Source organism: Myxine glutinosa, chromosome 11 (assembly GCF_964187855.1).
Source record: "Myxine glutinosa chromosome 11, kmMyxGlut1.1, whole genome shotgun sequence".
Taxonomy (NCBI): domain Eukaryota; kingdom Metazoa; phylum Chordata; class Myxini; order Myxiniformes; family Myxinidae; genus Myxine; species Myxine glutinosa.
In genome coordinates, this window is record NC_136271.1 from 57,297,685 (window position 1) to 57,309,441 (window position 11,757).

General features: G+C 46.5%; 1 long non-coding RNA gene across 1 annotated transcript in view; it reads left to right on the top strand.

Annotated features, from left to right (window-relative positions):
* Window positions 1-9,776, top strand: part of LOC144888299 (uncharacterized) — a 31,399-nt gene extending 21,623 nt beyond the window's left edge. Inside the window, exon 3 of the long non-coding RNA XR_013620893.1 lies at window positions 9,764-9,776. This is a non-coding gene — a long non-coding RNA (uncharacterized LOC144888299). The remainder of the gene's footprint in view (window positions 1-9,763) is intronic.
* Window positions 9,777-11,757: the final 1,981 nt, after the last annotated feature.

Genomic DNA, 11,757 nt, shown 5'->3' on the forward strand with positions numbered 1-11,757 from the left:
TGTTGAACTCGAATATATAGGGGTTGTGTTTAACTTTTATATATAGGGGTCATATGGAACTTGAAAATATAGGGGTCATGTTGAACTAGAATATAGGGGTCACTTTGAAATCTAATATAGAGGGGTCGTGTTGAACTCGAATATATAGGGGTTGTGTTTAACTATAATATATAGGGGTCATGTGGAACTTGAAAATATAGGGGTCATGTTGAACTAGTATATAGGGGTCACTTTGAAATCTAATATACAGTATAGGGATCACGTTGAACTCAAATATATAGGGGTCATGTTGAACATTAATATATCGGGGTCCTGTTGAACATTAATATATAGGGGTCCTGTTGAACATTAATATATAGGGGTCCTGATGAACATTAATATATAGGGGTCATGTTGAACATTACATATTGGGGTCGCGTTGAACAATAATATATAGGGTTCATGTTGATCTATAATATATAGGGGTCATGTTGAACTATAATATATAGGGGTCATGCTGAACTGGAATATATGGTGTCATGCTGCACTCAAATATAGGACGGTCATGTTGATCTTGAATATGGGGGTCATGTTGAACTCAAAATATAGGCGTTGTGTTATCTTGAATATATGGGGGCTGTGTTGAAGTCTGATATTGGCATCATGTTTAACTCTATCGTGAGGGATGAGCTGGAGTCAGACACCAGGGGCTGCACTGAACTCGAATGCCTTGGGGGTGGGGGACATGTTGGACTCGGGCACCTGGGGGGCGTGCTGAACTTGGACGCCCAGAGGCCATGCTAGACTCGCTGTATGTTGTGGCGGGGGGAATGCTGGACTCGGATGCCCGGGGGCGTGCTGGACAGGGATCCTTGGAGGTGGGGTGGTGTGCTGATTAGATTCAGAAGCCTTGGGGCCATTCTGGGTGGAGGTAGCAGGGGCGGGGCTGAACTCGGATGACTGGAGGCAGGGGCATGCTAAATTAGGCAGTGTTGTCAGCGGTGCTCAGGGGTGGATCCCGGAATTTAAAGACGGGGGGGGGGGGCATGAAACTATAGAGCTGGGGGGGTGAAGGGGGGTCTGAGGGTCCTCCCCCAGGAAATTTTGAAAAATTTGATCGTCAGAAACGGCATTTCCTGCGTTCTTTGGAAGTTTCTGCAGTTCCTTGCATTCTTCCCTGGTCCAACAGTTCAACAGATTCGCATTGACTAATGGTCAGATGGAGGAACTGGTGAAACGACTTGCCCAGCTGTTCCTTCTGCTATAAATTGATGAATTTTGTAGGTGTGTGTGCATGTGTTACCGGTGTGTACCCCGGTTTAGAATAGGTATACCGTATCCCTGCGTCTCGTAAGAGGCGACTAAAAGGGTTGGCGTCAGGATGGGCATCCAGCCATAAAAATATTGCCTCAAAAAGAGAACCATGACAATTACAACTACATATGGGCAGGGTCCAGCCCGAAGTACCCCGTGGGGGACCCCACTCCCTCTCGTCACAACTCAAGGTGGGGAACCCGATCGAAGCAAGGGTGGAAATCACTCCATTTATGACGACAAAACATCTGATGCCCGACGTGGAGATCGGTTTCTGAGGTTTGGGACATGGAATGTAGGGACAATGACAGGGAGATCAGGAGAAGTGGTGGAAGTATTGGTCAGAAGAAGAGTGGACATATGTTGGGTGCAGGAGACGAGATGGAAAGGATGTGGTGTGAGAATGGTGAAAGGTAGGCAGGGACAGAAATACAAGTTTGTGTGGCAATGGTGCCCAGAAGGCGTGCATGGTGTTGGTGTCCTGTTTTCTGAGGAGTTTGTAGACAGTGTGGTGAGTGTGACTAGAGTGAGTGAAAGGTTGATGATGGTGAAAATGATGATTGGAAAGTTCTTGGTGAACGTCATCTCAGGATATGCTCCGCAGGTTGGTCGGAGCGATGAAGAGAAGGACAAGTTCTGGTGTGCAATAGAGAAGCTGATGGAAAACGTGAAAGATAAGGAAGTTGTTGTGGTAGGAGGAGACCTAAATGGACATGTGGGAAGGAGTATGGACGGTTTTGAGGGAGTTCATGGGGGTTACGGATATGGTGTGAGAAATGGAGAAGGTGAAAGGATTTTGGAGTTTGCTGATGGAGCTGATTTGTTGATTTGTAATACTCAGTTTCAGAAAGAGGATAATAAGCTTGTTACATACACGTCAGGTGGGTCGACGTCAACCGTTGACTACCTGCTGGTGCATAGGCGAGATAGGGGGCACCTCCGGGACACAAAGGCGATCCCGGGGAGGAGGCTGTTCCACAGCACCACTTGGTTGTCTGCGACATAAGGGTGAAAGGTACGAGGAGAGCTCGGCGGGTGAAGTACCAACCGAGAATGAAGGTGTGGAGGTTGAAAGAGGTGACAGTGAGGGAGGCATGAAAAGAGATGCTGAGTATCGTCGAGGATGATGTGGTTGAGCTTGAAAGTGGTTGGATGTCAATGAAAAATAGTCTGTTGGGAGCCGTTGGTGAGGTATGTGGATGGACAAAAGGACCACCGAGGCACTCGGAAACATGGTGGTGGGATGATGAAGTTGGAAAGAAGATTGACGAGAAGAGGAAGAAGTTCAAGGAGTGGCAGAAGGCAAAGGGTATGGGGGCAGAGAAGGCAGAGCATGAAATTTATGAGGCAGCCAAGAAGGCTGCAAAGAAAGAGGTAGCAAAGGCGCAGGAGGCATGAAGGAAAATGTTCGGAGAATGCTTGGATTTGGAAGAGGGTCAGAGAGCAGTACTCAGGATTGCAAAGCAGATAGTGAAAGAGAGGTGTGATGTGACGGGGGTGAGTTGCTTGAAGGATGAAGTGGGACAAATCGTTGTGGACCCAGATGGAATTTTTTTTTTTTTTTTTTTTTTTTTGTATACAAGATCGAGGCTCGTGAAAGAGCTAACATTAATCACACAAAAAGACAAACCGACACACAAAACACAAAAAACAAGGGGAGCGGCAGACAAGATGGGGAGAGAGGGGGGAGGACACAAAAGAGAGGGGGAAGAGGGGGAAGGACACAAACACAACATTTGAGAGCAGGGACATCAGGAGGACTTGGGGGGAGGTGGGAGAGGATTAAAACATATGAACACTGCAAGGACTCTGGGGTGAATTACCGGGGGTAGAAAAGATCAAGGTTTTCGATGGGGGAAGATAAGAGATGGTGGTGAACAGCTGTTTTAAAGACCTGGAGGGAGGAGTGGGATTGAAGGGAGTGGGGGAGTTTGTTCCAGAGGCGGGAGAAAAGGGGAATGAAAGAGTGAAGGTGAGCAGAGAGCCTAGACTTTGGCAGTTTAACCATAAGAGGGTTGCAGGCAGATCTTGTGCGACCTGAAGGAATATTGGGGGGACAGAGCACAGAGAGAGCTGGGGGAGCAAGGCCGGAGAGGAGTCGGTAGAAGACAGAAAGACCACCAACATGCCTGCGGTGAGTGAGTGAAAGGCCCTCGGCGTTGACTACATCGCAGGAGATTCCAATGATTCTGAAAGCTTTGGCCTCAACAGCGTGAAGCCGAGCAAGGTGTGAGGCAGGAGCACCAGCCCAGAGGGGGGAACAGTATTCCATTGAGCTGCGGATGAAAGCCTTGTATGTGGTGAGGAGCTCAGGTGTGCCAAGGAAGGACTTCGCACGACGGAGGATGCCCAGTCGGCGACTGGCTTTGGAGGCCAGCTTGGAAATGTGGTTTTCCCAAGAAAGATCATGGCAGATAGTGAGACCCAAAAGCTTGAGCGACAGAACTTCTTGGAGAGGATTGTTGAGAAAGTAGATGGGAGGGTTGTCCAGTCGGTCCTTTCGGAGAGATATTGTAAGAGTGTGAGATTTGTCAGGATTGAAAGACATGTTCCACTTGTTTGACCAGTCTGTGATTTTGTCCAGGTCTGCAGAGAGTGAGGAGGCTGCAGACTGCCGATCTGAGGGATGAGGAATGGAGCGACAGAGAGTAGAGTCATCAGCAAAGAGATAGAGAGGATTTTCAAGAGAGTCAGAGAGATCATTGATGAAGACCAGAAAAAGCACAGGGCCCAGAACACTACCTTGGGGAACTCCAGCCTGAACAGGAAGAGGAGATGAGAGAAACCCATTCAGGGCCACACGTTGACTACGACCAGAGAGGAAGTCCGCCAGCCATGCGTGGAGATTTCCATGGATACCAAAGGAGGAGAGTTTGGAGAGCAGAGCAGGGTGCCAGACCGTATCGAAGGCACGTGAAATGTCAAGGGAGACGGCTCTAATTTCCTGTTTGGCGTTGAGGACCTCCATCCATTGTTGAGAAAGCAGAAGCAGCATGTCCAGAGTAGAGTGACCAGGTCTGAAACCAAATTGATGATCAGAGATCAAGCCATTGGAGAAGAGGAAAGATTTAATATCTGAAGCAATGATGGATTCCATGACTTTGCTGATAATTGGGAGAAGGCTGATTGGTCTGTAGTTGCTGGGATCTGTTTTTGCACCTTTTTTGTGCAAAGCGGTGATGTTGGCTGATTTCCAAGCAGATGGCAGATGACCTTGAGCAAAAGAGAGGGTGAAGAGAACAGAAAGAGGGAGTGAAAGAGCAGAAGAACATGATTTTAGGACCCGTGGGCTGATGCCGTCAGGACCAGTTGCAGAATCAGAGTCGAGGGTTGACAGAAACTTTTCCACCTTGTCAGGAGGAAAGGACACAGAGTCCAGGAGCAGCTGGGTATGACTGGGTACGGTGGGTACAGAGAGGGATGGGTTTGGGACACAAGATTTAGAGGCAAACACAGAGTTGAGGCATTCAGCTTTTTCACGTGCGGAGTCAGCCGTTAAGCCGTTTGAGGTGAGGGAGGGGATGGAGGGGGAACAAACACCAGAAACAGATTTGACCAGACGCCACCAGGATTTGGAAGAGGGAGACAGATAAGAGAGTTCGGTCTTGAGAATGGTGAGATATTGTTTCCTGGCTCTCCTGAGGGTGGACACACACTTGTTTCGGGCTTTGTGAAAGGAAATGAGATTTCCTTCCGTTGGATTTGCTTTCCAGGAGACGAAAGCAAGTTGTTTCAGGGCAACAGCCTCACCACAAGATTCCGTGTACCATGGACGGGAGGAAGGGTATGACAACTGAAGACGAGATGGTATAAATCTGTGCATGAGAGAGAGCAATTTACTTTGAAAGAATTCCCAGGATGGGTTGATGTCAGAGGCGGTAGAGATGGGAGACCAGTCCAGATGATTGATGGCTGCTTGAAGACCGTGCCAGTTGGCCTGAGTGAAATGCCAGACTCGTCGACGCTGAGGAGGCTCTCTGAGAATGATCAGAGAGATGTCCACTTTGACAAGCACATGATCAGATGAGCCGATTGGAGCAGAAGAGGAGCAGCAGACATTTTCAGGGAAGTTTGTCATAACCAAATCCAGAAGAGAAGATGCTCCGTTGACTGAGATCCGGGTCGGGAAATTGACAGATTGTGTCAGTCCCAGTGAGTCGCAGAAGTCCTTTGCTGAAGAGCCACGGCTGGTGAGAGAGGTACCCACACCCAGCCAACTGGCATGGTGACAATTGAAATCACCACATATGAGGAAGAGGAAGAGGGAGTTGGGATGGGTAGATAGAAGTTGGTCCATATTATCAGACAGTGAGATGTAGATGGAGTCATCGCTGATTGGTGGACGGTACAACACACATATGAACAAAAGGTGGGAGCGAAGGGGAAGCCGTAGCCAAAGGTATTCCTGGGGGTGAGGTGGAGAGAGGGCAGTGGAGGGCGAGTGAGGAAGAGAGTTTTTTATAAAGATAGCAACCCCACCTCCAGGACGAGGCTCAGGTCTATCATACCGGAGGAGGGAGTAACCTGGGAGAGATACCAAGGCATCAGAGACATCATGAGGGAGGAAAGTTTCTGTTAAGCAGATCACATCTGGTTTGTCAGAAGCAACCTGTATGGAGAGGTGAGTCAAGTTTGAGCGAAGGCCCCGGATGTTTGAGGTCCATACCGTTAATGAAGAGGAAGGGGGAGCATCGGGTCCAGAACAGGGGGGGAGGGGTAGGGTAAGATGTGGAAGAGGAGGAAGGTGTTGTGTGCACTACGGTGCACTGTTGAAGGTGTGTCAGAGATTTCAGAATAGCTTGGAGAAAGGGAAGAATGGGGCGGACAAAAGGTTTGATGGAGATTGGGTGAGGCACAGTGAGGTGTTATTTGAGGAGGGGGAAGAGCAAGGCAGAAGGTTTGGGGAGATGAAGGTGAAAGTTGGAAGGAGGAAGAAGCAGGGAGGATGCTTTGAGGAGGAGGGGTGAGAGGGGAGTCTAGGAATTAAAAGAAGATGGAAGAGATATATGGAAATATTGTTGAATGCAGAGAATGAATGGGATGGCAACATAGAGAGTAACCCAGTTTTAGGACCGGCAGAGAAGATAACCGAGAAGGAAGTTGAGGAAGCGATAAAAGCAATGAAGAGTAGAAAAGCGGGAGGGCCGACTGGAGTTGTGGGAGATATGTTGAACGCAGCAGGAAGTTGGGGTGTGAAGAGAATGACAGAGATCTGTAATCTGGTGGTGAAAGAAGGCCGCATTCCAGTGTATTGCGAATTGAGTACCCTCGTCCTCCATACAAGGGGAAAGGTGACCCTCTGGACTGTCGCTCGTATCGAGCGATAAAGTTATTGGAGCATGGAATGAAGGTATTGGAAAGGGTGTTGGAGAGGAGGATAAGGAAGAAAGTGAAGATTGACGAAATGCAGTTTGGATTTATGCCAGGAAGAGGACCGACAGACGCGCTTTTTATTGTGAGACAGTTGCAGGAGAAGTACATGGAGAAGAGGAAGAAGTTATTTCTTGGGTTTGTTGATCTGGAGAAAGCATTCGTTAAGGTTCCACGTGTAGTAGTGACATGGGCATTGAGGAAGTTAGGAGTGGAGGAATGGTTGATCAGAGTCGTGATGGCAATGTACAAATGAGCACGGACAGCTGTAAGGACGAAGGACGGGAACAGTGGTGAGTTTGAGGTGAAGGTGGGAGTGCATCAGGGGTCGGTAATAAGTCCACTACTATTTGTAGCTGTGATGGAGGTGCTGGCTCAGAACGTAAAGGAGGGTTTACCGTGGGAGTTGTTGTATGCAGATGATCTGGTGTTGATTGCGGACAGTATGGATGGACTGAAGGAAAAGATGAACAAGTGGAAGGAATGTATGGAGACAAAAGGTCTGAAGGTGAATATCGGAAAGACGAAGGTGATCGCAAGTGGTAAAGCATGTGGTGAGATGGAAAGAACTGGGAAGTGGCCCTGTGCTGTGTGGAGGAAGGGTGTCGGAGTGAACTCCATTCAATGTACAATGTGCGCTGAGTGGGTTCATCAAAAATGTAGTGGTCTGAGAGGGTCATTAACCAGTGTGGCAGCTACATTCAAATGTAAGGTGTGCACAGAGGGAGCTGCAGATGGAGGAAATGTTGAGTTGGATCTTGGAGACGGCGTGAAGCTGGAAGGTGTGAAAACATTTTGCTACCTCGGAGACATGCTGAATGGAGAAGGTGGATCAGACTCGGCAACGGTTGCTCGAGTGAGATGTGCATGGAAGAAGTTTCGGGAACTGAGTGGCGTGCTGATGAGGAGGGGAGTGTCGTTGAAGCTGAAGGGAAAGGTGTATGCTGCATGTGTGAGAAGTGTTATGATTTATGGGAGCGAGACATGGGTCATGAACGTAGAGCAGCAACGAAGGCTGGAAAGGGTGGAAATGCGAATGGTTCGATGGATGTGCGGAGTATCGTTGAGAGAGAGGAAGACAAATGATGAATTGCGAAAGATGATGGGAATAGAGCCTGTGATTGATGCTGTGAAGAGGAACAGGTTGAGATGGTTTGGTCATGTGTTGAGGAAGGATGAAAGTGACTGGTTGAGAAGGGTGATGGAAATGAATGTCGAAGGAAGTAGAGGACGGGGAAGACCGAGAAAGACTTGGCTAAAGATGGTGGAAGAAGAAATGCGGGCAAGGGGGTTAACAAAGAGAGATGCAGAAAATAGGGCAAAATGGAGAAGATTGTCATGGGGACCGCAAGGCTAACCCCCGCTCTAGTAGTGTAGCAGCATAGCAAACCTGTTGTGCATTTTGTGATACAAGCACCAAATTTGGCACAAATGTACATTAATATGTTGCGAACATTTTCAGATATTGGGCCACTTGAAATTCCGTAATTTTTTTTTTCAAATTTTTTCAAATTTCGTAATTTCAAATTTTTCGGGTGACACCGTCACAATTTCGGTCTTCGAGGCCGGCCGATATAGTGGGGCGGCTTAGCCCAAATATTCAAAAGAATTGTGCATTTTGTGATACAAGCACCAAATTTGGCACAAATGTACATTAATATGTTGCGAACATTGTGTGGTCAGCAATGAAGACGAGAGTCTGAATTACATGTATGCAAAAGACCTTGTGAACCAGTGAAGCAAATACACGGGTAAGCATGAATTAAATCTAGGGCATGATATAATTTCCATGATGTTTACCTCTACACTCAATGGTGGAAGGAGGTAATGTTTTGATCCCAGCTTGTCTGTATGTCTGTTTGTCTGTTAGTCCACAAAATTCCAGACAAAGCTTGTAGTAGTGGTAGTTGTAGTGGTAGTGGTGATAACAGAAATTGTTATATAGAACTGAACTTATATTATTATTATATGCAGAAAATAACTTCATTTCTATATGCCCTGCAGTGGACAGGTTAATTGGTTTATGCACTGAAGGGGTCACCCTGGTGTGCACTGCTGTGTTCTGCCTCACTGAGTTGTTCAGGTATGATGTACTCAGCACAAGCTTCCGGTCGGCCCGGAGGTGGGGGTGCGGGGCCTGTCACGGAACGTCAAAACAAACGGCCTGCCGGGGCCGCCCAAAAGTCGGGCGTGAGGGGCGCGTCCACTAATGGAACGCCGCTCGCTTCCCAGATCGAGGGCCACGTGGTCAGGAGAACCTCGTCCCTTCCGGTCACACTTTGCCTATCGGCCGGCCTCGAAGACCGAAATTGTGACGGTGTCACCCGAAAAATTTGAAATTACGAAATTTGAAAAAATTTGAAAAAAAAAATTACGGAATTTCAAGTGGCCCAATATCTGAAAATGTTCGCAACATATTAATGTACATTTGTGCCAAATTTGGTGCTTGTTTCACAAAATGCACAATTCTTTTGAATATTTGGGCTAAGCCGCCCCACTATAGCAGGGAAAATGGCCTTTAAAATGCATGTTGTTGTTGTTGTTGTTGTCCTTGTCGAAGAGTGGGCGAGCTATTGCTGGCACCCTGAACAAATTACAAATCCATACTGAAATGTGCAGAGAGACAACACTAGCAAAACATCGACACCTCAGTAATGATGGAACCAGTAGGCTAAATTCCCAATGGAATACCAGTTCGATCCACATTCACTATCAATGATGCAGTTATTTCAAACTGGAATATCAAGAAGCATGGATGCTGAAATATGAAATATGAAGGGAAGTTTATTGTATTATTGATGAAGGAAAGATCATAAGGAGAGAGATGTATGGGAAGATCATAAGGAGAATCCCATACTATCCCAAACAACGTCTCATCCATATCAAGCTGAGACTCACCAATTAACATGGCCTATTGTATAAGTATCAGCTAAGCCTGTTCTATTGACTAGACCAGTGATATTGCTTGTAGCTAAATTCCCACATAAGGATGTTCAATTTGAGGCATACGATGACTGTTGCCCTCGAGACAGTTTGAGTACTGTATTTAGGGACGATTATATTCGAGGAGGTTGTGATCATTGCCTGCCTTTCTGTTTAGTGAGGAGTGCGATTTGAAGGAGCATCATTCTGAACGGGGTGTCCGGTATATTGAGGAGTTTGCTGGACTCCTTTCCTCCAACAATTTGGAGCTTGGGGACTTTAACCTTCGACCTAACAAGGCGGCTGCACTCAGAAAGGTGCTTGGCCAGATACGAAGCCAGGAAAATCAAACGGAAGGTCAGTCTCACCATGATGATAGACAAATCCGCCTCTTGAGGACGTGTGTGTGTGTGTGTGTGTGTGTGTGTGTGTGTGTGTGTGTGTGTGTGTGTGTGTGTGTGTGTGTGTGTGTGTGTGTGTGTGTGTGTGTGTGTGTGTGTGTGTGTGTGTACGTACACACATGTACTTAACACATTTGCACAATTGGGATTTGCAGAAAAACGTTGGTGGTTGAATGGCTCATTGAAGGTTATAGAGCTCAAGGTTGCAGCTTTTAATGGTGGATAGTTTGGTTTTTATAGGGCATTGGCTTAATGATAATATAGGAAAGGAGCAAATTGGGGTAATCAACCTCGTGATCTTGTCTTACTGATTCGCTGCTGAACGTGCTGCTTCTGTGACGTCGCAATTATAATTTTATCATAGACTTAGTCTCAGCGTGGAACAAGGTGACAGAGGGTAAGAATGCATCCTAATGATAGTGTGCCAGTGGAGAAACACATGGACGAAGAGAGAGGCTGTGGAAGGGAGTGAGGAGGAGCGGAGGAAATGCAGTAACCTGCAAGTAAGACGATTGGGTTTGGAAGGATTGATGGGGATAAAAAGGATTGTGGGTAGGGATGGGGGGTGGTGATGCACCATCTGCCTGAAATCCTGGAGGGTAAAGTTGGATCGAACAACTTCAGGTAGGCAGTTACACAAAAATAATAGGATAGAAGAAGAGCTGAAGTGTGGGATCTAACTTTGGAAAGAGTTAGAGGATACCTGCATGGCCAATTTTCAAGTTGGGTTTTTGGGGGTTTGAAAAGAAATCGCCCTATAGTGCTCAAGCCTTTGTTGGTATATGAATGGTTATATTAAATGATCCCCTCCCCATTCCTTACCCACGAAGGAAGGAAGTGTTTTTGGTCCGTCCCCCCAACCCCCCCCCCCCCCCAAAAAGAAATAAAATTGATTTCTTCAAAATGTCAAAAGGGTTGGAATGCCAGCTACCCCTGATGGTATATTATAAGATCATGTCTTCCTCATTATTTTTTTTATTTGTTAGCATTTCCTCTTTCTTCCTATTTAGAGTTATGTTCATGAATTGCTGTCAAGACTGAGACTTTGTTCACGTTACACATTCATTGGTTTGCCTTGAGCCCTTCCATTTCCTTAAATCCCAACGTTTCCTTGTATTTTTTCCCAACTCGACCCAATTATTTTTTGACCTGAAGATTAGTGTTGGCGTAACTTTTTCACACACATTACACACTGGACCATTGGAGTGGTGGTTGCTATAGCATGTGGAGATGTCTCTGTTTGCATTTTGTAGAGAAATCCATTTTCCCTATGGAAAAGATGCGAGAACATGAAGACTTGCTGATGGCTCGAGGATGCAGTAAGGTGCTCGTGAGACAGCTCCTTGAGGTGAGCATTTACAAACGATCACCATCTAATGGAAGGACTTTGTTGGACTTATGGACTTTTTTTTGGACTTTGGTGGAATTGTGGACTTTTTTTGGAATTGTGGACTTTGTTGGAATTTGTTGGAATTGTGGACTTTGTTGGAATTGTGGACTTTGTTGGAATTGTGGACTTTGTTGGAATTGTGGACTTTGTTGGAATTGTGGACTTTGCTGGAATTGTGGACTTTGTTGGAATTGTGGACTTTGTTGGAATTGTGGACTTTGTTGGAATTGTGGACTTTGTTGGAATTGTGGACTTTTTTTGGAATTGTGGACTTTTTTTGGAATTGTGGACTTTTTTTGGAATTGTGGACTTTGTTGGAATTGTGGACTTTGTTGGAATTGTGGACTTTGTTGGAATTGTGGACTTTGTTGGAATTGTGGA